Raw genomic sequence first — 26,129 nt, 5'->3', positions numbered from 1 at the left:
GAGCATGACTTAGCCACAGAGAAGCATTAGCTTATTTTAACGCTGTGGATTGTTTCAAATCACAAGTGTTTAGGCCTATATGCCTAGTTTGGAAGCCCACAATTTGGGCAGTGGCAATAGGCCTACCTGATTATTGACATACGGTTGTCAGTGAAAAGCAATGCATCTAAAATATGCGTGAAGATAATGTGTTGTGAGTATAATTTGAAATGTTAAGAAAAGAAGAAGAGGAAGGGTGTGTGGCGAAGATGTTGGCCTACAGTCATTTACCGTTCTCATTCTCAGAGTGGAAACGTTGTTTGCAGAGATCACAACCTGTTACACTTCTGAATAACAACTTTTGTTTAATTTCGTACTGTAATTTACGATTTTGGTCAATTTCTTTCATTGTATTTTGTTTGGAGCGCTCCATGTGAGCAATGAGCATATGTCTGGTTTCACTGTCCTTTTAATGTTGACAGAGCACACGTGTAAACTTGGGGCGGCAGGTAGCCTAGTGGTTAGCCTTTTCTCAATAGGGGGGCGCTGTTTTCACTTTGTAAAAAATCGTTCCCAAATTAAACTCGTACTCAATTCTTGCTTGTACAATATGCATATTATTATTACTATTGGATAGAAAACACTCTCTAGTTTCTAAAACCGTTTGAATTATATCTGTGAGTAAAACAGAACTCATTTTGCAGCAAACTTCCTGTCAGGAAGTGAGAAATCTAAAATCAGTGGCTCTGTTCCAGGGTCATCCTATTAATTTGCATGGAATCTATGGGTCTACATGCACTGCATACGCCTTCCACTAGATGTCAGTAGGCAGTGAGAGGTGGAATGGGGTGTATAGCTCTATGTGAGGCCGAACAAGACCTCTTGGAACGGTGGGTCTAGTCTTTTCACCGTTCAGCTTGGCGCAAGAGGGACCTCAGGATTGCGTTCTGAAAAGCTTTCGTTATAGACGCTAGATATATCCGGCTCTGATTTGATTTGATATATGTGTTAAAAACATCATAAACTAGTTATTTTAAACCGACTTATATGAGTTTATATCAGTTTATTGCGATTTTCGGTATTTTCTTTGTTATGCGTTATGGTGAGTTGGACACTTCTGTGCCGCATGGCCCGCTTTGTTAGCTAATTCGACAGATGAAGACGACATTCTACAACCGAACAACGATTATTCTGGACAAAGGATAACTTGTACAAGATTCTGATGGAAGCTCATCAAATAGTAGGAACCATTTATGATGTTATTTCGTATTTCTGTCGAAAATGTTTAGACGTATATTCCGCCCTGATTTTGGGCGCTGTCTCGCTATAATGTAAGCCAGGGGTGTCAAAGTCAAATGGACGGAGGGCCAAATAAAAAATTTAGCTACAAGCCGAGGGCCGGACTGTTCGAATGTTCATTGAAAAATTTTTAAATGACGCATATAGTCTAGTGAACCTAATTGAACCTACTGAAAACCTAACAAATATATTCCAATATGATCAGATAAATAAAGCAATATTTTCTTATGGCTCTGTCAGTAATCTTTAATTTTCAACAGACACAAAAGACAAATTTCCTTTATATAAAAATCCCCATAACATGAACATTAAATGAAAGAAACCGGTATTCAAGGCACCATCAGTAGCCTATATTTTCTATTTTAGCAAAAGTGGGCTAAATTTACTTCAAAGAAAAAAACAATAATAGCAATTTTCTATCATCCACTCAACTGAAATATTTTTAAAATATAATTGGATTGAAATACAATAAAATAAAGTGCAAAAATCTATTAATCAAAAACAACACTTTGTTTAAGGAGAAGTAACATGCAGTGAAAACAAATATTAAACTTTAACTTTTAAACTTGAACTGAGTAAAAACTCTAAATATGTGATTGCACAGTAATGTTCACTTGTTTGAGGTTGAGGGTGATACTTGGTGGTGTCCCATCTTTTCCACAAGTTCATCAATGTTCGGGGTAAGGCTCTGAGCTGAGGAAATCCTCAGAATTGAGTGGAGGTGTTCAGCAGTAAGTCGACTTCTGTGTGATGTTTTGTTCAGGTTCATCAAAGAAAACAGTTGTTCACACAGGTATGTGCTGCCAAACATAGACAACGTTTGAGCAGCCTGGATGCGCAGCTGGGGCATTGTGTCGGGGAGGAAACGGGCGAACTCCGCAGCACCCACTGCCGCATATTTTGCCCTCAGTGCATCATTGCATTGGAGGTCAATCAACTCCATTTGGAGGTTTGGTGGTGAGCTTTCCACGTCAACAGCAAATGGGTTACCGAGCAGTTCCAACCTGCTTTTTTGTGCTTCAAAGTCAGCAAATCGGCGTCGAAAGTCAGCGGCAAGCATACCTATTTTATCAGCCAACTGTGCGCTCGGGAACGCACTGGTAGAGAGCTTCTCTTTCATGGTCTGGCAGCTGGGAAAGTGGCTCAAATTTTCTTTCCGCATCTGCGTCTCCCACAGAGTCAGTTTGGTTTTAAATGCCTTCACTGTACTGTACATATCAGAGATGACATGATCCCGACCCTGCAGCTGCAAGTTCATTGCATTCAGATGACTCGTAATGTCACACAGAAAAGCCATTTCACACAGAAACATTTCGTCTCGGAGTTGTGTTGTGTCTTTCCCTTTGCTGTCCAAGAACAGACAAATCTCCTCACGAAGCTCGAAACATCTTTGAAGCACCTTTCCCTGGCTTAGCCATCGCACCTCTGTGTGATAAGGCAAATCACCATGCTCCGTTTCTAACTCCGTCAGAAATGCCTTGAACTGGCGGTGATTCAAACCTTTGGCTCTGATAAAGTTAACTGTGCGCGTGATGATGCTCATTACATGCTCCATTTTCAAGGCTTTACCGCACAACGCTTCCTGGTGTATGATACAATGATAAGCTGTCAGCTCACCTGTCGCGTTTTCCTCTTGCATCTTTTCCCGTATCTTCGCCACCAGTCCGCTCCTGTGTCCACACATCGCAGGTGCTCCGTCGGTTGTCAAACCCACGAGTTTTTCCCAAGGCAGCTCCATCTCATTTACACATCTTGACACCTCTTCATACAAATCATGCCCCGTAGTTGTGCCATGCATAGGACGTAAAGCCAAAAACTCCTCTGTCACGCTTAGGCTGGAGTCCACTCCGCGGATGAAAATTGACAACTGGGCAATGTCAGAAATGTCGGTGCTCTCATCCACAGCCAAGGAATATGCAATGAAATCTTTTCCCTTTTTCACAAGCTGCTCTTTTAGATTGATGGACAACTGGTCTACTCTCTCGGCAATGGTGTTTCTGCTCAGACTCACATTTAAAAAGAGTTGCCTTTTTTCTGGGCAAACTTCGTCACAAACTTTAATCATGCAGTTTTTGATGAAATCCCCCTCCGTAAATGGCCGGGCTGATTTAGCGATCTCTTCTGCCAAAATAAAACTGGCCTTGACAGCAGCCTGGCCTTGTGATTTGGCTTTTTTGAACAGAGCCTGTCGAGATTTGAGGCCTCGTTTTAATTCCTCTGCCTTTTGTAGCCTTTGTTCCATGTCCATATTCTTGTTTTTGTCCGCGTGTTTCGTTTCATAATGTCGTCTCAGATTATACTCTTTCAGTACCGCCACACTTTCTCCACACAGAAGACACACAGGTTTTCCAGCTACCTCCGTGAACATATACTCCGACTCCCACCTTGTTTGAAACCCCCGGTTCTCAGTATCCACCTTCCGTTTTGCCATTTTTGATGGGTATCTGAAAGTTAATTTTACTGTGATGCTGACGACTGCTGTGCCAATAAATATTGAAATGAAGCAGCCTACTGCTCGGTGCGTCACCGTTGCATTGTGGGAAATGTAGTATTGGTGCGTGTAAAAGATCTGCGGGCTGCCGGCTTGCTGCGGTCTGCGGGCCGGTTCTAATAATAAATCAAGATCATCCCAGGGGCCGTAAAAAACCTTCTCGCGGGCCGGATGTGGCCCGCGGGCCTTGACTCTGACATATGTGATGTAAGCTGTATGTCGTACTAAAGTTATTTTAAAAAATCTAACACAGCGGTTGCATTAAGAACTAGTGTATCTTTAACCTGTTTGGCGTGCAAGCCCGACGTCGGTACATTTATGACAACAGCCACTTCAAGTGCAGGGCGCGAAATTCAAAATATATTTTTTTTAAATATTTAACTTTCACACATTAACAAGTCCAATATAGCATATGAAAGGTACACATCTCGTGAATCCAGCCAACATGTCCGATTTTTAAAATGTTTTACAGGGAAGACAAAATATGTAAATCTATTAGCTAACCACGTTAGCAAAAGACTCCACTTTTATTACTCCATCAGTTTTTGACTCCATCAGTAGCTATCACAAATTCGGCCAAATAAAGATATAAATAGCCACTAACCAAGAAACAACCTCATCAGATGACAGTCTGATAACATATTTATTGTATAGAATATGTTTTTTTTTCGAAAAATGTGCATATTTCAGGTATAAATCATAGTTTACATTGCAGCTACATTCAGAAATTGCACCGAAAGCAGCCATAATATTTACAGACACCAACGTCAAATACCTAATTACTCATCATAAAACATTTCTGAAAAATACATAGTGTACAGCAAATGAAAGACAGGCATCTTGTGATGCCAGACAATATTTCCGATTTATTAAGTGTTTTACAGCGAAAACAAAATGTAGCGTTATATTAGCTTAGCACAATAGCCAGAAACACTTGGGCGCCGGCGACTACGACAGATATATGAAACAACATCTTAAAATGGGTCTTACTTTTGCTGACCTTTCATCAGAATGTTGAACAAGGTGTCCTTTGTCCAGATGAGTCGTTATTTGGATTCAGAATGGCAACTTTCTCTCTCCATTTAGCAAGCGCGCTAGCCGGGTTGCACGGATCTCTCCATGTAAACAAACGGAAGAGAACGGAACACGGCAAAACTCCCGAAAAAATTTCAATAATCTGATGAAACTCTATTGAAAAAACATACTTTACGATGATATGGTGACATGTATCAAATAAAATCAAAGGCGGAAATAATAGTCGCCTATAACGTCAGCAAAACAAAAGGCAACCCCACTGTCCAAATCGCGTTCTTCAGAGTACCGGAAATGGGGTACACGTCATTCCAAGAGGATTTATTCCATCCCAGATCGAGATAATCACCTCATTTCTTCTCTCACAGCCTTCTTGACACCCAGAGGAAGGTGTATGACGTGCATGTTTACTAATAGCTCTTGTGCCCATTTATAGGCAGGAAGAGGAAGAGAGCATCGATTTCAGACTTTGAACTTCCGGGTTAGGAAAAGTGCTGCAGAATGAGTTCTGTTTCACTCAGAGAAATAATTCAAACGATTTTAGAAACTAGAGAGTGTTTTCTATCCAATAGTAATAATAATATGCATATTGTACGAGCAAGAATTGAGTACGAGGCCGTTTGAAATGGACACATTTTATCAGGCTACTCAATACTGCCCCCTGCAGCCATAAGAAGTTAATTTGCTGTCCAACATGTATTTTTTAGTAAAGATTATGATTAGTTATTTGATTAGATTAGGTGCCTCTCCAAGATTTCTCCGGACAATATTTCTGCATTTTCACTACGTATTCACATTGTAAAACCACGATTTGTGCCGCTAAATATGCACATTTTCGAACAAACCATATATGTATTGTGTAATATGATGTTATAGGACTGTCATCTGATGAAGTTTGAGAAGGTTAGTGAAAAAATGTATATCTTTTGCTGGTTTATTCGCTATCACTAACGTTGCCTTGAATGAATGCGGTTGTGTGGTAGGCTATTGTAGTAAGCTAATATAATGCTATATTGTGTTTTCGCTGTAAACCACTTCAAAAATCTGAAATATTGGCTGGATTCACAATATGTTTGTCTTTCATTTGCTGTACCTCATGTATTTTTCATAAATGTTTTATGATGAGTATTTAGATATTTCACGTTGGTCTATGTAGTTATTCTAGCTGCTTTGGTGAGATTTGTGATGGTGGCTGCAATGTAAAACTATGATTTATACCTGAAATATGCACATTTTTCGAACAAAACATATGCTATACAATAAATATGTTATCAGACTGTCATCTGATGAAGTTGTTTCTTGGTTAGTGACTATTTATATCTTTATTTGGTCGAAATTGTGATAGCTACCTATGCGGTAAAAAAATTGTGAAAATATGCGGTTGAGTCTTTTGCTATCGTGGTTAGCTAATAGAAATACATATTGTGTTTTTGCTGTAAAACATTTTAAAAATCGGAAATGATGGCTGGATTCACAAGATGTGTATCTTTCATCTGGTTTCTTGGACTTGTGATTTCATGATATTTAGATGCTAGTATTTACTTGTGGCGCTATGCTAGGCTATGCTAGTCAGCTTTTTTACTGATGAGGGTGCTCCCGGATTGTGACCAAGTAGAAGATAACCTGAAAGGCCGCTCAGCAAGGAAGAAACCACTGCTCCAAAACCACCATAAAAAAGCCAAACTACGGTTTGCAACTGCACATGGGGACAAAGATCGTACTTTTTGGAGAAATGTCCTCTGGTCTGCTGAAACAAAAATAAAACTGTTCGGCCATAATGACCCTCGTTATGTTTGGAGGAAAAAGGGGGAGGCTTGCAAGCCGAAGAACACCATCCCAACCGTGAAGCACGGGGGTGGCAGCATCATGTTGTGGGGGTGCTTTGCTGTAGTAGGGACTGGTGCACTTCACAAAATAGATGGAATCATGAGGATGGAAAATTATGTGGATATATTGAAGCAACATCTCAAGACATCAGTCAGGAAGTTAAAGCTTGGTCGCAAATGGATCTTCCAAATGGGCAATGACCCCAAGCATACTTCCAAACTTGTGGCAAAATGGCTTAAGGACAACAAAGTCAAGGTATTGGAGTGGCCATCACAAAGCCCTGACCTCAAAACTATAGAAAATGTGTGTACAGAACTGAAAGAGCGTGTGCGAGCAAGGAGGCCTACCAACCTGATTCAGTTACAAAAGCTATGTCAGGAGGAATGGGCCAAAATTCACCCAAACTGTTGCAGGAAGCTTGTGGAAGGCTACCCGAAACGTTGGACCCAAGTTAAACAATTTAAAGGCAATGCTCCCAAATACTAATTGAGTGTATGTAAACTTCTGACCACTGGGAATGTGATGTAAGAAATAAAAGCTGAAATATATAATTATCTCTGCTATTATTCTGACATTTCACATTATTAAAAGAAAGTGGTGATCCTAACTGACCTAAGACAGGGAATTTTTACTAGGATTAAATGTCAGGAACTGGGAAAAACTGAGTTTAAATGTATTTGGCTAAGGTGTATGTAAACTTCTGACTTCATCTGTATATATATATATATATATATCCATTGTGAAAGATAGTAGTTTCTTAGTAACCATGTTTCCATACACAGTTTTTATGCGTGTATAATCATACCGTATAAAATTATAAATGTTTTGCCTGCGCTGAAGACGGTTATATCAGTCCACTAATACAGGACTAGTAATAATAATAATAATAATAATCCAACCCCCAATGTTATATTTTGTAATATTTTATTTTTATTCTGCTTTTTCAAGGGGTGCTATAGGACTCTCAGCACCCCTACGTCCCGCGGCTATGGCTACAGATGAAATAACTTCACAGGGTGGTGAAAGTGCATGGTGATATTAATGCTCCCTTCCAATAAATATCAAGGCTCTGATTCTGGTGACATGATGAACGATGATTGACTGCCATTTGACAAATACAAATATTATTTGCATTATTCTTATTCATAATAATCGTATCCATAATAATATCCATAATCCATAATAACAATAATTATCCATAATAATCTCATTATGTAGACTATCCTACCTGCACTGTATCTGTGAGCTGTTGGCTAGAGTACACGTGCCAAGACCACAGTACGCACAGTTTTTGTGAAAAAAACTATTTGTAGAATTGAAAATGCGATGGAAACCCATTGAAGTACATTTCGTGTACACTACGTCATCACTCACTGATTTTTATCCGCAGAAAGTCCTTTATGCTGATATTTTCGTTATGCAGATATCAGAATATTTGCATGAAAGTCTGTCACCAATTGGATGGAACCCTAGCTACAGTATTTGAAAAATCTTTCCAACGATAATCACCGGGCCTCGGTGTGAAGGTGCAAAATGTCATGCACTGAGGATCCCATATAAAGTATCCAGTGGAAACATCCTATAATACCTGAACACTTTGCGCAAAAAACAGCTGTATCTGCCCCGATCTCACTGATGTGGGAAACTCTGAGGCCCCAGAATAGGCTAGTTGATATACAATGTTGCAAGTTCGCTAGCGACAGCTTTCGGCCGGACGTTCATATATACAGTCATTGGGTCGGACCCAGTTGATTGATTTGATAGGCTACAATGTTGCACTTCACTCGACACCTAAGAATAGACCATTGTGAACAGAGCGCACATTTCTTTGAACTGCAGACAGTGTATTCAGAAAATATTCAGACCCCTTAACTTTTCCCACATTATGTTATGTTACAGCCTTATTTTAAAATGTATTAAATGTTTTTTTCCCCCACCTCATCAATCTACACACAATACCCCATAATGACAAAACAAAAACAGGTTTCGAGAAATGTTTGTAAATGTATCAACAACAAACAAATCTGAAATATCACATTTACATAAGTATTCAGACCCTTTACTCAGTACTTTGTTGAAGCACCTTTGGCAGCAATTACAGCCTCAAGTCTTCTTGGGTATGACGCTACATGCTCGGCATACCTGTTTTGGGGGAGTTTCTCCCATTCTTCTCTGCAGATCCTCTGAAGCTCTGTCAGGTTAGATGGGGAGTGTCACTGCACAGCTATTTTCAGGTCTCTCCAGACATGTCGATCGGGTTCAAGTCTGTGCTCTGGCTGGGCCACTCAAGGACATTCAGAGACTTCTCCCAAAGCCACTCCCGTGTTGTTTTGGCTGTGTGCTTAGGGTCATTGAACGGTTAAAAAGTGAACCTTCAACCCAGTCTGAGGTTCTTTGCACTCTGGAGCAGGTTTTCATCAATGATCTCTCTGTACTTTGCTCTGTTAATCTTCCCCTCGATCCTGACTAGTCTCCCAGTCCCTGCCGCTGAAAAACATCCCCCCACCACCATGATTCACTGTAGAGATGGTGCCAGGTTTCCTCCAGACGTGACGCTTGGTATTCAGGCCAAAGAGTTCAATCTTGGTTTCATCAGACCAGAGAATCTTGTTTCTCATGGTCTGAGAGTCTTTCATGTGCCTTTTGGCAAACTCCAAGCGGGCTGTCACGTGCCTTTTTACTGAGTAGTGGCTTCCATCTGGCCACTCTACCATCAAGGCCTGATTGGTGGAGTGCTGCAGAGATGGTTGTTCTTCTGGAAGGTTCTCCCATCTCTACAGGGGAACTCTGGAGCTCTGTCAGAGTGACCATTGGGTTGTTGGTCACCTCCCTGACCAAGGCGCTTCTCCCCCGATTGCTCAGGACAGCTCTAGGAAGAGTCTTGGTGGTTCCAAACTTCTTCCATTTAAGAATGATGGAGGCCATTGTGTTCTTGGGGACCTTCAAGGCTGCAGAATTATTTTGGTACCCTTCCCCAGATCTGTGCCTCGACACCATCCTGTCTCAGGGCTCTACGGACAATTCCTTTGACCTCATGGCTTGGTTTTTTCTCTGACATGCACTGTCAAGTGTGGGACCTTTTATATAGACAGGTGTGTGCCTTTCCAAATCATGTCCAATCAATTGAATTTACCACAGGTAGATTCCAATCAAGTTGTAGAAACATCTCAAGGATGATCAATGGAAACAGGATGCACCTGAGTTCAATTTCGATTGTCATTGTCACGTTCTGACCATAGTTCTTTTGTGTTTTCTTTGTTTTAGTGTTGGTCAGAACGTGAGCTGAGTGGGCATTCTATGTTGTGTGTCTAGTTTTCCGGTTTCTATGTTTGGCCTGATATGGTTCTCAATCAGAGGCAGGTGTTAGTCATTGTCTCTGATTGGGAACCATATTTAGGTAGCCTGTTTTGTGTTGGGTTTTGTGGGTGGTTGTCTTCATGTATTCGTGTGTCTGCACCAGACAGAACTGTTTCGGTTTTTCACATTTTGTTGTTTTTGTATTTTGTAGTGTTCACGTTTATCGGCTTTAATTAAACATGATGAACACTAACCACGCTGCGCTTTGGTCCGATCCTTCGTCCACAGAAGAAAGCCGTTACACTCATAGCAAAGGGTCTGAATATTTATGTAAATAAGGAATTTAATTTTTTTCTTTGTCATTGTGGGGTATTGTGTGTATATTTTGTTGAGGCCATTTTTTATTTCATCCATTTTGGAATAAGGCTGTAAAGTAACAAAATGTGGAAACAGTGAAGGGGTCTGAATACTTTCCGAAGGCACTGTAATTACAACAGGTGTGTGTGAGAGAGAGATAACAAGAGGGGTGTTGTAATTAAGATTGTGCCTATTAAAACTGAACAGAAATGGACAGCTAAAGCACTAACCTCGATCCAGCACCAGTGGGTGGAAAGCACCACTCGCTGGGCCGTGCCCAGCACTGTGTTGCTTGCTAGGCTAGTACACCTACATGTTTGACATGGGCAAGAGCAGGCTTGCAAGCTGAGGGCGAGAGAATGCCATGTTCCTTCTTTGATATTATTCCCATTCCCTTTTCGTCAAGTTTAGAATTGTAAACTAATAGAAAATAGAAGTGGGAATCTATTGCAAGGACTGCTCCAGATCACTTGATATCCACCTCAAGGGGGAGAGAAGAGAAGAGGGAGAGAGTGAGTGAGAGGAGAGGGACAGAGACTGAGAGAGAAAGAGACCCGCCTTAACTCAAACTAAACTGTCTATTGTATAGCAGAGCCTGTCCGACTCCAAACCCCTACAGCTGCATAGATAAGAGCATACCATGAGCGCAACGCTTAAAAAACAGAGCTGAGAGCTCTCCATGCAGAATGGGGCCCATATATACTAAACAAAAATATAAACAAAACATGTTTCATGAGCTGAAATAAAAGATCCCAGAAATGTTCCATATGAACAAAAAGCTTATTTCTCTAAAATTTTGTGCACACATTTGTTTACATCCATGTTAATGAGCAATTCTCCTTTGCCAAGATAATCCATCCAGCTGACAGGTGTGGCATATCAAGAAGCTTATTAAACAACATAATCATTACACAGGTACACCTTGGACTGGGGACAATAAAAGCCCACTCTAAAATGTGCACAACACAATGCCACAGATGTATCAAATTTTGAGGGAGCGAGCAATTGGCATGCTGACTGCAGACATGTCCACCAGAGTTGTTGTCAGAGAATTGTATGTTAATTTCTCTGCCATAACCCGCCTCCAACGTCGTTTTAGAGAATTTGTCAGTACGTTCAACCAGCCTCACAACCTCAGACCACGTATAACTGAACCAGCCCAGGACCTCCACATCCGACTTCTTCACCTGCGTGATCGTATGACACCAGACACTCGGACAGCTGATGAAACAAAGGAGTATTTCTGTCTGTAATAAAGACCTTTTGTGGGGAACTCATTCTGATTGGCTGTGCCTGACCCCCCAGTCATGTGTAAGGGCTATTTGACCAAGAAGGATAGTGATGGAGTGCTGCATCAGATGACCTGGCCTCCATAATCATCCAACCTCACAGGCAACATGTGCTAAGCATATGTGGGAACTCCTTCAAAACTGTTGGATATGCATTCCAGGTGAAGCTGGTTGAGAGAATGCCAAGCGTGTGCAAAGCTGTCATCAAGGCAAAGGGTGGCAACTTTTAAGAATCTCAAATATAAAATACATTTTGATTTGTTTAACACTTTTTTGGTTACTACATGATTCCATATGTGTTATTTCATAGTTTTGATGTCTTCACTATTATTCTATAATGTAGAAAATAGTAAAAATAAAGAGAAACCCCTGAATGAGTAGGTGAGTCCAAAATGGTACTGTGTATAAAAAGGTGACAAATTAGACACTAATAACAATATGGGAATATGTGTCACCAGTAACATGGGGAAACTTTTCTGCTGTATTCTCAATGACCAAATACAAACATTCCTCACACAACGCTCTCTGCAGAAAACTCATTGTCTTTCTACCCAAACACAGAACAACAGACCACATGCACACATTACACACACTAATAAGCCAGCATGTTCATCACAACAGCAGAGGAAAAGTATTTGCATGTTTTGTTGATTTTAAGAATGCTTTTGAAACCATATGGATGGATTATATTACAAAACCCTATGCATCAAACAAGTTTGTACATTCACAAGCTTGACGTAACCATGCGTGCAAGGAATATGGGCCTAAATTCTAAACTACTTTAATACACATATAGGTGAATTTGTCCCAATACTTTTGGTTCCCTAAAATGGGGGGACTTTGTACAAAAAGTGGTGTAATTTCTGAACGGTTCTCCCGATATGGATGAAAATAGCCTCAAATTAAAGCTGACAGTCTTTAATCTCATAGTGACTGTATAATTTAAAATGCAAAGTGCTGGAATACAGAGCCAAAACAACAAAAACAGTGTCACTGTCCCAATACTTTTGGAGCTCACTGTACATGATTGCCGTAGCCTGAGGGACATCCCATGAACATTAATTCCCTGAAGTATTTACATGCCAGAAAGTATTCATACCCCTTGACTTATTCCACATTTTGTTGTTACAGCCTGAATTCAAAATGGATTAAATATATATTTTTCTCTCACCGATCTACAGTCGTGGCCAAAAGTTTGGAGAATGACACAAATATACATTTTCACAAAGTCTGCTGCCTCAGTTTGTATGAGGGCAATTTGCATATACTCCATAATGTTATGAAGAGTGATCAAATGAATTGCAATTAATTGCAAAGTCCCTCTTTGCCATGCAAATGAACTGAATCCCCCAAAAACATTTCCACTGCATTTCAGCCCCGCCACAAAAGGACCACCTGACATCATGTCAGTGATTCTCTCGTTAACACAGGTGCAAGTGTTGACGAGGACAAGGCTGGAGATCACTCTGTCATGCTGATTGAGTTTGAATAACTGACTGGAAGCTTCAAAAGGAGGGTGGTTCTTTGAATCATTGTTCTTCCTCAGTCAACCATGGTTACCTGCAAGGAAACAGGGGCTGTCATCATTGCTTTGCACAAAAAGGGCTTCACAGGCAAGGATATTGCTGCCAGTAAGATTGCACCTAAATCAACCATTTATCGGATCATCAAGAACTTCAAGAAGAGCAGAAGGCTTGTTGTGAAGAAGGCTTCAGGGCGCCCAAGAAAGTCCAGCAAGCGCCAGGACCGTCTCCTAAAGTTGATTCAGCTGCGGGATCGGGGTACCACCAGTACAGAGCTTGCTGAGGAATCGCAGCAGGCAGGTGTGAGTGCATCTGCACGCACAGTGATGCAAAGACTTTTGGAGGATGGCCTGTTGTTAAGAAGGGCAGCAAAGAAGCCACTTCTCTCCAGGTAAAACATCAGGGACAGACTGATATTCTGCAAAGGGTACAGGGATTGGACTGCTGAGGACTGGGGTAAAGTCATTTTCTCTGATGAATCCCCTTTCCGATTGTTTGGGGCATCTGGAAAAAAGCTTGTCCGGAGAAGACAAGGTGAGCGCTACCATCAGTCCTGTGTCATGCCAACAGTAAAGCATCCTGAGACCATTCATGTGTGGGGTTGCTTCTCAACCAAGGGAGAGGGCTCATTCACAATTTTGCCTAAGAACACAGCCATGAATAAAAAATGGTACCAACACATCCACCGAGAGCAACTACTCCCAACCATCCAGGAACAGTTTGGTGACGAACAATGCCTTTTCCAGCATGATGGAGCACCTTGCCATAAGGCAAAAGTGATAACTAAGTGGCTCAGGGAACAAAACATCGATATTTTGGGTCCATGGCCAGGAAACTACCCAGACCTTAATCCCATTGAGAACTTGTGGTCAATCCTCAAGAGGCGGGTGGACAAACAAAAACCCACAAACTCTGACAAACTCCAAGCATTGATTATGCAAGAATGGGCTGCCATCAGTCAGGATGTGGCCCAGAAGTTAATTGACAGCATGCTAGGGCGGATTGCAAAGGTCTTGAAAAAGAAGGGTCAACACTGCAGAGATTGACTCTTTGCATCAACTTCATGTAATTGTCAATAAAAGCCTTTTACACTTATGAAATGCTTGTTATTATACTTCAGTATTCCATAGTAACATCTGACAAAAATATCTAAAGACACTGAAGCAGCAAACTTTGTGGAAATTAATATTTGTGTCATTCTCAAAACTTTTGGCCACGACTGTACACACAATACTGCATAATGACAAAGTGAATACATGTTTTTAGAAATTGTAGCTAATTTACTTAAAATGAAATACATAAATGTCAAATTTACATAAATATTCACATCCCTGAGTCAGTAGATGTTCTAATCAACTTTGGCAGTGATTACAGCTGGGAGTGTTTCTGGGTAAGTCTCTAAGAGCTTTGCACACCTGGATTGTACAATATTTGCACAGTATTATTTAAAAAATTCTTCAAGCTCTGTCAAGTTGGTTGTTGATCATCGCTAGACAGCCATTTTCAAGTCTGGCCATAGATTTTCAAGCAGATTTAAGTCAAAGCTGTAAATAGGCCACTTATGAACATGCAATATTGTCTTGGTAAGCAACTCCAGTGTATATTTGATCTTGCGTTTTAGGTTGTTGTTCTGCTGAAAGGTGAATTTGTCTCCCAGTGTCTGTTGGAAAGCAGACTGAACCAGGTTTTCCTCTATGATTTTGGCTGTGCTTAGCTATATTACAATTATTTTTACCCCCAGAAATTCTCCCTAGTCTTTGCCGATGACAAGAATACCCATAACATGATGCAGCCACCACCATGTTTGAAAATATGAAGAGTGTCACTCAGTGATGTGTTGTGTTGGATTTGCCCCAAACATAACATTTTGTATTCAGGACATAAAGTTCCTTTCTTTGCCACATTTTTTGCAGTATGACTTTAGTGCCTTGTAGCAAACAGGATGCATGTTTTGGAATATTTTGTTATTCTGTACAGGCTTCCTTCTTTTCACTCTGTCATTTAGGTTAATATTGTGGAGTAACTACAATGTTGTTGATCCATCCTCAGTTTTCTCCAATCACAACCATTAAACTCTGTAACTGTTTAAAAGTCACCATTCGCCTCATGGTGAAATCCCTGAGCGGTTTCCTTCCACTCCGGCAGCTGAGTTAGAAAGGACGCCTGTATCTTTGTAGTGACTGGGTGTATTGATACACCATCCAACGTGTAATTAATAACTTCACCATGCTCAAAAGGATATTCAATGTCTGCTTTTTCTTTTACCCATCTACCAATAGGTATCCTTCTTTGCAAGGCATTGGGAAAACTCCCTGGTCTTTGTGGATTAATCTGTGTTTGACATTCACTGCTCGGCTTACAGACAATTGTATGTGTGGCGTACAGAGAGGAGGTAGCCATTCAAAAATCATGTTAAATGCTATTATGGTATATGTTTTTTTAAATGTCAAGTCCATACCAAAGCATCCAGGGTTGTATATAGTCTAGACTGTCTTTGTAGTCCTGTTGGGGTTGTAAAGTGTCTAGACTGTCTTTGGAGTCCTGTTGGGGTTGTATAGTGTCTAGACTGTCTTTGGAGTTCTGTTGGGGTTGTATAGAGTCTAGACTGTTTTTGTAGTCCTGTTGGGGTTATATAGTGTCTAGACTGTCTTTGGAGTCCTGTTGGGGTTATAAAGTGTCTAGACTGTCTTTGTAGTCCTGTTGGGGTTGTATAGAGTCTAGACTGTTTTTGTAGTCCTGTTGGGGTTATATAGTGTCTAGACTGTCTTTGGAGCCCTGTTGGGGTTATATAGTGTCTAGACTGTCTTTGTAGTCCTGTTGAGGTTATATAGTGTCTAGACTGTCTTTGGAGTACTGTTGGGGTTATATAGTGTCTAGACTGTCTTTGGAGTCCTGTTGGGGTTATATAGTGTCTAGACTGTCTTTGGAGTCCTGTTGGGGTTATATAGTGTCTAGACTGTCTTTGGAGTACTGTTGGGGTTATATAGTGTCTAGACTGTCTTTGTAGTCCTGTTGGGGTTATATAGTGTCTAGACTGTTTTTGTAGTCCTGTTGGGGTTATGTGGTGTCTAAACTGTCTTTGTAGACCTGTTGGGGTTATATAGTGTCTAGACTGTCTTTGGAGTCCTGTTGGGGTTATATAGTGTCTAGACTGTCTTTGGAGTCCTGTTGGGGTTATATAGTGTCTAGACTGTCTTTGGAGTCCTGTTGGGGTTATATAGTGCCTAGACTGTCTTTGGAGTACTGTTGGGGTTATATAGTGTCTAGACTGTCTTTGGAGTCCTGTTGGGGTTATATAGTGTCTAGACTGTCTTTGTAGTCCTGTTGGGGTTGTATAGAGTCTAGACTGTTGTTGTAGTCCTGTTGGGGTTATATAGTGTCTAGACTGTCTTTGGAGTCCTGTTGGGGTTATATAGTGTCTAGACTGTCTTTGGAGTCCTGTTGGGGTTATATAGTGTCTAGACTGTCTTTGGAGTCCTGTTGGGGTTATATAGTGCCTAGACTGTCTTTGGAGTAGTGTTGGGGTTATATAGTGTCTAGACTGTCTTTGGAGTCCTGTTGGGGTTATATAGTGTCTAGACTGTCTTTGTAGTCCTGTTGGGGTTGTATAGAGTCTAGACTGTTTTTGTAGTCCTGTTGGGGTTATATAGTGTCTAGACTGTCTTTGGAGTCCTGTTGGGGTTATATAGTGTCTAGACTGTCTTTGGAGTACTGTTGGGCTTATATAGTGTCTAGACTGTCTTTGTAGTCCTGTTGGGGTTATATAGTGTCTAGACTGTTTTTGTAGTCCTGTTGGGGTTATGTAGTGTCTAGACTGTCTTTGGAGTCCTGTTGGGGTTATATAGTGCCTAGACTGTCTTTGGAGTCCTGTTGGGGTTATATAGTGTCTAGACTGTCTTTGGAGTCCTGTTGGGGTTATATAGTGCCTAGACTGTCTTTGGAGTACTGTTGGGGTTATATAGTGTCTAGACTGTCTTTGGAGTCCTGTTGGGGTTATATAGTGTCTAGACTGTCTTTGTAGTCCTGTTGGGGTTGTATAGAGTCTAGACTGTTTTTGTAGTCCTGTTGGGGTTATATAGTGTCTAGACTGTCTTTGGAGTCCTGTTGGGGTTATATAGTGTCTAGACTGTCTTTGGAGTCCTGTTGGGGTTATATAGTGTCTAGACTGTCTTTGGAGTCCTGTTGGGGTTATATAGTGCCTAGACTGTCTTTGGAGTACTGTTGGGGTTATATAGTGTCTAGATTGTCTTTGGAGTCCTGTTGGGGTTATATAGTGTCTAGACTGTCTTTGTAGTCCTGTTGGGGTTGTATAGAGTCTAGACTGTTTTTGTAGTCCTGTTGGGGTTATATAGTGTCTAGACTGTCTTTGGAGTCCTGTTGGGGTTATATAGTGTCTAGACTGTCTTTGGAGTACTGTTGGGCTTATATAGTGTCTAGACTGTCTTTGTAGTCCTGTTGGGGTTATATAGTGTCTAGACTGTTTTTGTAGTCCTGTTGGGGTTATGTGGTGTCTAGACTGTCTTTGTAGTCCTGTTGGGGTTATATAGTGTCTAGACTGTCTTTGGAGTCCTGTTGGGGTTATGTGGTGTCTAGACTGTCTTTGGAGTCCTGTTGGGGTTATATAGTGTCTAGACTGTCTTTGGAGTTCTGTTGGGGTTATGTGGTGTCTAGACTGTCTTTGGAGTCCTGTTGGGGTTATGTGGTGTCTAGACTGTCTTTGGAGTCCTGTTGGGGTTATATAGTGTCTAGACCAAGGATGGGCAACTTTGATGGGGGTGGAGGCCACAAAAAAAACTGAACTCATCATAAGGGGTCACAGAGGCTTGTGGGTCTGCGTACCCACATCCATACGCACCCCACCTTGCGAGTAAAACATTTTAACGGTCTCCCACGTGACAGTGAAGAGAAATGTTTTTAGTTTTAAAGTAGATTTTTTTATTTGATTGGTTTGCGGGTCTACTAAAAGGGGGGCCAGTTGCCCACCCCTGATCTAGACTGTCTTTGCAGTGCAGCCGTCTGTTCAGACAGTGTCTGTGTCGTGACACAGTGTGGACGCTCTACATTCCATGACTCTGCCCAGCCAACAGGTCACAGTGTCTTCGCTGCTGGACGGTGTCTAGTCTATTGTGTCTCTGCCAGTTCTTTTTAAAATTAATCAACACTTTGGACACTCTCCCTCGTCTTCGCCCACATTACAACGCCCTGCCAACACCGTGCCTTACTCAAGCTCCTTCATCTCTTCCACTTCCTTCCTTCCCTCTCTCTATTTCTCTCCCTACCTACATCCCCCACATTGCAAACCCCTACCTTCCCACATGAAGAAATAGTACAGTATATTTAAGCAATAAGGCACGACGGGGTGTGGTATATGGCCAATATACCAAGGCTGTTCTTAGCACGACATAACGCGGAGTGCCTGGATATTGTGGTATATTGGCCATATACCACAAACCCTGAGGTGCCTTATTGCTATTATAAACTGGTTACCAATGAGCAGTAAAAATAAATGTTTTGTCATACGCCCTGACCTTAATATTCTTTGTTTTCTTTATTATTGTTGGTTAGGTCAGGGTGTGACAAGGGGTGATATATGTTTTTTGTCCTGTCTAGGGTTTTTATATGTTTATGGGGTTGTTACTAGTCTAGGTGTTTTGTTATGTCTATGGTTGTCTAGATTGGTTCTCAATTAGAGGCAGCTGTTTATCGTTGTCTCTGATTGGGAACCATATTTAGGCAGCCATATTCCTTGAGTATTTCGTGGGTGATTGTCTATGGTTAGTTGCCTGTGTCAGCACTATTATTATATAGCTTCACGTTCGTTTTGTTGTTTTTGTATAGTTCGTTCTGTGTTCTTTCTTCATTAAAGAAGATGTATTCAAACCACGCTGCGCTTTGGTCTCATCGCTATAACGAACGTGACACATACCCATGGTATACGGTCTGATATAACACAGCTGTCAGTCAATCCGCATTCAGGGCTTGAACCACACAGTTTATGATATGGAATAAATTAATAGTTAACTATAGTATAAATACTGTAGTAAAATAAAACTGTAGTATATACTATAGTAATTAAAGGAGTGGTTTTGACGATTGTAGTATACTGTAGAATTTACTCTAGTGTTTTTGCGTACTGTAGTATACTCTAGTATTTACTGTAGTGTTTATGCAGGCATTACTGTAGCATTTACTATAGTGTTTTTGTTATATTACATTTGACATAGAAGCAGAGGCTTTCTCCTTGAGGAAACCTACTGGAGAAATACTAAAAGAGCACATTTTTCATAACCTGTCGATAGGCAGGACTGGGGTCTAAACAGATAGTTCAGCATTTCTACTATTTTCTATAACCTGTAGGGAACCCAATATATGGCCTACACTGAGTACACAAAATATTAAGTACACCTGCTCTTTTCATGACATACTGTAGACTGACCAACTGAATCCAGGTGAAAACTATGATCCCTTATTATGTCACTTGTTAAATCCAGTACAATCAGTGTAGAAGAAGGGGAGGAGACAGGTTAAATAAGGAGTTTTAAGCCTTAAGACAATTGAGACAGGGATTGTGTATTTGTATCATTCAGATGGTGAATGGGGAGCCCTTGAACGGGATATGATAGTAGGTGCCAGGCGAACCGGTTTGTGTCAATAACTGCAATGCAGCAGGGTTTTTCACGCTCAACATTTTCCTGTGTGTATTAAGAATGGTACACCATTCAAAGGACACACAGCCAACTTGACATAATTGTGGGAAGCATTGGAGTCAACATGGGCCATGATCAGTGCATACTTGTATATTTCTTACTTATGGGTGGCACAATGTAGGATATGTGGGAGGAGAATGAGAAGGGTATGTGCACGACCATTCTGTTGCCTACCCCTTTTGGATTGTTAATCAACATCTTGGATTCTAACCATCTGCCTCCTGTGTCTGCATCTGGTTCTCGCCTTGTGCCTTTATAATTACATGATTCCATATGTGTTATTTCGTAGGTTTGATGTCTTCACTATTATTCTACAATGTAGAAAATAGTAAAAAATAAAGAAAAACCCTTGAATGAGAAGGTGTGTCCAAACTTTTGACTGGTACTGTATATATGAGAGGGGGTCAGTGTTTTAACCTGTAAAGTGAGCTCATGGTTTGTTTGGCACCATTCCACTCAACCCCACACTCACACTCACCCACACACACAGTCGTCTGTAATGTATTATTCATTGGGCTTTGTGTTATTCATGACAGTTGTTGAGCTCACGTCTATTCAAGGCAACGACAAGCAATATGATATGAAGCAAGGCCTCTGAGAGAAAAAATCTTTTGAATAAAACATCAGTAGGAACTAATCTGTTTAGGTAAACGACCAGATGATTACTGTGAGAAATGTACAACTAAATGTTAAAACACTGGAAGCTTTACAGTCTGAATACACAGGCTACAGGCTGCAGACACAGAGAGCAGACCACTAATAAAGTGACGAAGGTGCTCATTCCAAAATGCGTCTGCAATAAATATAAATTCCTGAACCTTCCTTTATGATATCAGTAATGTGACAAGGTATTTATACTGAACAAAAATATATGTGTTTACATCCCTGTTAGTGAGTATTTCTCCTTTGCCAAGATAATCCATCCACCTGATAAGTGTGGCATGTCAAGAAGCTGATTAAACAGCATGATCCTTAGACAGGTTTACCTTGTTCTGTGGACAATAAAAAGGCCACTCTAAAATATGCAGTTTTGTCTCACAGTTTGAGGGAGCGTTCAATTGGCATGCTGACTGCAGGAATGTCCACCAGAGCTGTTGACAGAGAATGTAATGTTAATTTCTCCACCATAAGCCGCCTCCAACCATACCTGCGGAGGTTTTTTGCGGGTGCTGCGTTTTTTCGCCGACTTGTGGGGTGAGAGAACAGCAAAAACAAACAAAAATGTCCCCTGGAAATTATCACTGCAATATATTTGGTTTAAAATCTGTGGAATGGCGTGTACAATGTACTACTCAACCTCATCATACTTAGGCTAAATTGACTAATTTAGCCTACTTGTGGAACAGTGCATACAATGCAACATGAAGTAGATGCATAATACACGCTATCAAGGCTGACTTCAAATACCGACATCAATGTGAACGTAACCAGAGCATAAAACAGCTAAATGCAAATGCAAACTATGCTAGATAAATCCTACACATGCATTGAAATAACAGGTATGCATCAAAGGAATGACTTAGGCCTACAATCGACAGGGACACATAAAGACAAACAAATTCAACCAAGGAATGAAAAAACATCTACACACTAAGCGCCTCGGTACAGGTAGGCATAGTGGAGCTCCATGGGGTGTGGCTGAATGTACAGCGTCTCTGTCTAGTAGCCAGCTAGAATTAGGCTATTCAGTTTGTGGGCAGTTAGACATTTTCTGGGCACAGTTGAGTAGCCTACAATGCTTAAATTAAAATGATAACTGGCACGCAGATCTTTAGAAATTGTAGGATCAATTGTAAATTGTCACTCATATGAAAAAGGTTGCAGACCCCCTGCAATAGGCTATAGGAAATCCCCCTTGTGGAACGGCGCATACAGTGTACTATGACATTGTGATTGTCTCGTGCGCTCCACACCAAAATTGTTGCTCTGCATTCAGAGATGTTCCTTATAATGTGTACGCTCAGCTCATTTTTGTATTTGCCTGTCTGCATTATTCGCAATGGAATAAGACTGCTCTGAGAATATTAATATTGCAACATAGTAGCCAACACCAAAAAAAATCCCCAGACCAGCTTGTCTCTGTCTGATATTATTGTGTTGCCTACGCAGCATCTGGGTGCTCATTATGTACAAAAACAGCCCTACATCCACACTATAGCTAAATAACTTAGCTATATTGAATTACGTTTTGCCAGCAAGATTGATCTGCTAGAATATCACATTTTAATTCAGGAAGATGGACAAGTAAGACTGATAGAGTGAGAGGTGGAAATGCATTATACCAGAGGCAGGTAGGCTACAGGTTTTTTTATTATTTTTATTTTATTTTTTTATTTCACCTTTATTTAACCAGGTAGGCTAGTTGAGAACAAGTTCTCATTTGCAACTGCGACCTGGCCAAGATAAAGCATAGCAGTGTGAACAGACAACAACACAGAGTTACACATGGAGTAAACAATAGACAAGTCAATAAGATGGTAGAAAAAAGAGAATCTATATACAATGTGTGCAAAAGGCATGAGGTAGGCAATAAATCGAATAATTACAATTTAGCAGATTAACACTGGAGTGATAAATCATCAGTTGATCATGTGCAAGAAGAGATACTGGTGTGCAAAAGTGCAGAAAAGTAAAATAAATAAAAGCAGTATGGGGGTGAGGTAGGTAAATTGGGTGGGTAGTTTACAGATGGACTATGTACAGCTGCAGCGATCGGTTAGCTGCTCGGATAGCAGATTTTTAAAGTTGTTGAGGGAGATAAAAGTCTCCAACTTCAGAGATTTTTGCAATTCGTTCCAGTCGCAGGCAGCAGAGAACTGGAAGGAAAGGCGTCCAAATGAGGTTTTGGCTTTAGGGATGATCAGTGAGATACACCTGCTGGAGCGCGTGCTACGGGTGGGTGTAGCCATCGTGACCAGTGAACTGAGATAAGGCGGCACTTTACCTAGCATAGCCTTGTAGATGACCTGGAGCCAGTGGGTCTGACGACGAACATGTAGCGAGGGCCAGCCGACTAGGGCATACAGGTCGCAGTGGTGGGTCGTATAAGGTGCTTTAGTAACAAAACGGATGGCACTGTGATAAACTGCATCCAGTTTGCTGAGTAGAGTATTGGAGGCTATTTTGTAGATGACATCGCCAAAGTCGAGGATCGGTAGGATAGTCAGTTTTACTAGGGTAAGTTTGGCGGCGTGAGTGAAGGAGGCTTTGTTCCGGAATAGAAAGCCGACTCTAGATTTGATTTTGGATTGGAGATGTTTGATATGAGTCTGGAAGGAGAGTTTGCAGTCTAGCCAGACACCTAGGTACTTATAGAGGTCCACATATTCTAGGTCGGAACCGTCCAGGGTGGTGATGCTAGTCGGGCGTGCGGGTGCAGGCATCGAACGGTTGAAAAGCATGCATTAGGTTTTACTAGCGTTTAAGAGCAGTTGGAGGCCACGGAAGGAGTGTTGTATGGCATTGAAGCTCGTTTGGAGGTTAGATAGCACAGTGTCCAGGGAAGGGCCGGAAGTATACAGAATGGTGTCGTCTGCGTAGAGGTGGATCAGGGAATCGCCTGCAGCAAGAGCAACATCATTGATGTATACAGAGAAAAGAGTCGGCCCGAGAATTGAACCCTGTGGTACCCCCATAGAGACTGCCAGAGGACCGGACAACATGCCCTCCGATTTGACACACTGAACTCTGTCTGCAAAGTAGTTGGTGAACCAGGCAAGGCAGTCATTAGAAAAACCGAGGCTATTGAGTCTGCCGATAAGAATATGGTGATTGACAGAGTCGAAAGCCTTGGCCAGGTCGATGAAGACGGCTGCACAGTAATGTCTTTTATCGATGGCGGTTATGATATCGTTTAGTACCTTGAGCGTGGCTGAGGTGCACCCGTGACCGGCTCGGAAACCGGATTGCACAGCGGAGAAGGTACGGTGGGATTCGAGATGGTCAGTGATCTGTTTGTTGACTTGGCTTTCGAAGACCTTAGCTAGGCAGGGCAGGATGGATATAGGTCTGTAACAGTTTGGGTCCAGGGTGTCTCCCCCTTTGAAGAGGGGGATGACAGCGGCAGCTTTCCAATCCTTGGGGATCTCAGATGATACGAAGGAGAGGTTGAACAGGCTGGTAATAGGAGGTGCGACAATGGCAGCGGACAGTTTCAGAAATAGGGGGCCCAGATTGTCAAGCCCAGCTGATTTGTATGGGTCCAGGTTTTCCAGCTCTTTCAGAACATCTGCTATCTGGATATGGGTAAAGGAGAAGCTGGGGAGGCTTGGGCGAGTAGCAGCGGGGGGGCGGGGCTGTTGGCCAAGGTTGGAGTCGCCAGGTGGAAGGCATGGCCAGCCATTGAGAAATGTTTGTTGAAGTTTTCGATTATCACGGACTTATCAGTGGTGACCGTGTTATCTAGCCTCAGTGCAGTGGGCAGCTGGGAGGAGGTGCTCTTGTTTTCCATGGACTTTACAGTATCCCAGAACTTTTTGGAGTTAGAGCTACAGGATGCAAATTTCTGCTTGAAAAAGCTGGCCTTTGCTTTCCTGACTGACTGCGTGTATTGGTTCCTGACTTCCCTGAACAGTTGCATATCACGGGGGCTCTTCGATGCTATTGCAGTTCGCCACAGGATGTTTTTGTGCTGGTCGAGGGCAGTCAGGTCTGGAGTGAACCAAGGGCTATATCTGTTCTTGGTTCTGCATTTTTTGAACGGAGCATGCTTGTCTAATATGGTGAGGAAGTAACTTTTAAAGAATGACCAGGCATCCTCAACTGACGGGATGAGGTCAATATCCTTCCAGGGTACCCGGGCCAGGTCGATTAGAAAGGCCTGCTCGCAGAAGTGTTTCAGGGAGCGTTTGACAGTGATGAGGGGTGGTCGTTTGACCGTGGACCCGTGGCGGATACAGGCAATGAGGCAGTGATCGCTGAGATCTTGATTGAAGACAGCAGAGGTGTATTTGGAGGGCAAGTTGGTCAGGATAATGTCTATTAGGGTGCCCATGTTTACGGATTTAGGGTTGTACCTGGTGGGTTCCTTGATGATTTGTGTGAGATTGAGGGCATCAAGCTTAGATTGTAGGACTGCCGGGGTGTTAAGCATATCCCAGTTTAGGTCACCTAACAGAACAAACTCTGAAGCTAGATGGGGAGCGATCAATTCACAGATGGTGTCCAGGGCACAGCTGGGAGCTGAGGGGGGTCGGTAGCAGGCGGCAACAGTGAGAGACTTATTTCTGGAGAGATTAATTTTTAAAATTAGAAGTTCGAACTGTTTGGGCATAGACTTGGAAAGTATGACAGAACTTTGCAGGCTATCTCTGCAGTAGATTGCAACTCCTCCCCCTTTGGCAGTTCTATCTTGACGGAAAGTGTTATAGTTGGGTATGGAAATCTCAGAGTTTTTGGTGGCCTTCCTAAGCCAGGATTCAGACACGGCAAGGACATCAGGGTTGGCAGAGTGTGCTAAAGCGGTGAGTAAGGCAAACTTGGGGAGGAGGCTTCTGATGTTGACATGCATGAGGCCAAGGCTTTTTCGATCACAGAAGTCAACAAATGAGGGTGACTGGGGACATGCAGGGCCTGGGTTTACCTCCACATCACCCGAGGAACAGAGGAGTAGTAGAATGAGGGTGCGGCTAAAGGCTATCAAAACTGGTCGCCTAGAGCGTTGGGGACAAGGAATAAAAGGAGCAGATTTATGGGCGTGGTAGAATAGATTCTGGGCATAATGTGCAGACCAGGGTATGGTGGGGCACGGGTACAGCGGAGGCAAGCCCAGGCACTGGGTGATGATAAGAGAGGTTGTATCTCTGGACATGCTGGTCTCAATGGGTGAGGTCACCGCATGTGTGGGGGGTGGGACAAAGGAGGTATCAGAGGTACGGAGAGTGGAACTACGGGGTCCATTGCAAACCAAAACAATGATAACTAGCCTGAACAACAGTATGTAAGGCATATTGATATTAGAGAGAGACATACAATAAGGCATAAAGTGATTGCAGGTCATGGTTGGGAGAGCTAGCTAAAACAGCAGGTGAAATAACAGCAGCTAGTCAGCTAACACAGCAACAGAAGGTAAAAATGGCGACGACTGGGCAGAGAGGGTCGGATTAACTACACACAGATCCTGAGTTAAGGCACAGAGCCGACAGATAAAACACAAATAAACAGAATGGAGTACCGTGAATTAATGGACAGTCAAGCAGGCATCAGCTATGTAGCCAAGTGATCATAGTGTCCAGGGGGCAGCCGTAGATGGAGTAGTGAGGCCTCCACTAAGCTAGCACGCGTTTAAAGTTAGTAGCCCGGGGGGGTGGTCTGCTCAGACGGAGGGGGT

General features: G+C 42.0%; 1 protein-coding gene and 1 non-coding gene across 3 annotated transcripts in view; both read right to left on the bottom strand.

Moving 5' to 3' along the window:
• The window catches only part of LOC129862113 (carbohydrate sulfotransferase 8-like), a 134,961-nt gene that overhangs the window by 27,834 nt on the left and 80,998 nt on the right, over nt 1–26,129 (bottom strand). The window lies entirely within an intron of this gene.
• On the bottom strand, nt 19,323–19,375 carry LOC129863035 (U7 small nuclear RNA). Its single transcript, XR_008760903.1, has one exon. It is a non-coding gene; the product is annotated as a U7 small nuclear RNA (small nuclear RNA).

The sequence above is a fragment of the Salvelinus fontinalis genome, chromosome 9 (assembly GCF_029448725.1).
Source record: "Salvelinus fontinalis isolate EN_2023a chromosome 9, ASM2944872v1, whole genome shotgun sequence".
Classification (NCBI taxonomy): domain Eukaryota; kingdom Metazoa; phylum Chordata; class Actinopteri; order Salmoniformes; family Salmonidae; genus Salvelinus; species Salvelinus fontinalis.
This window is presented reverse-complemented; position numbering and strand designations above follow the sequence as displayed.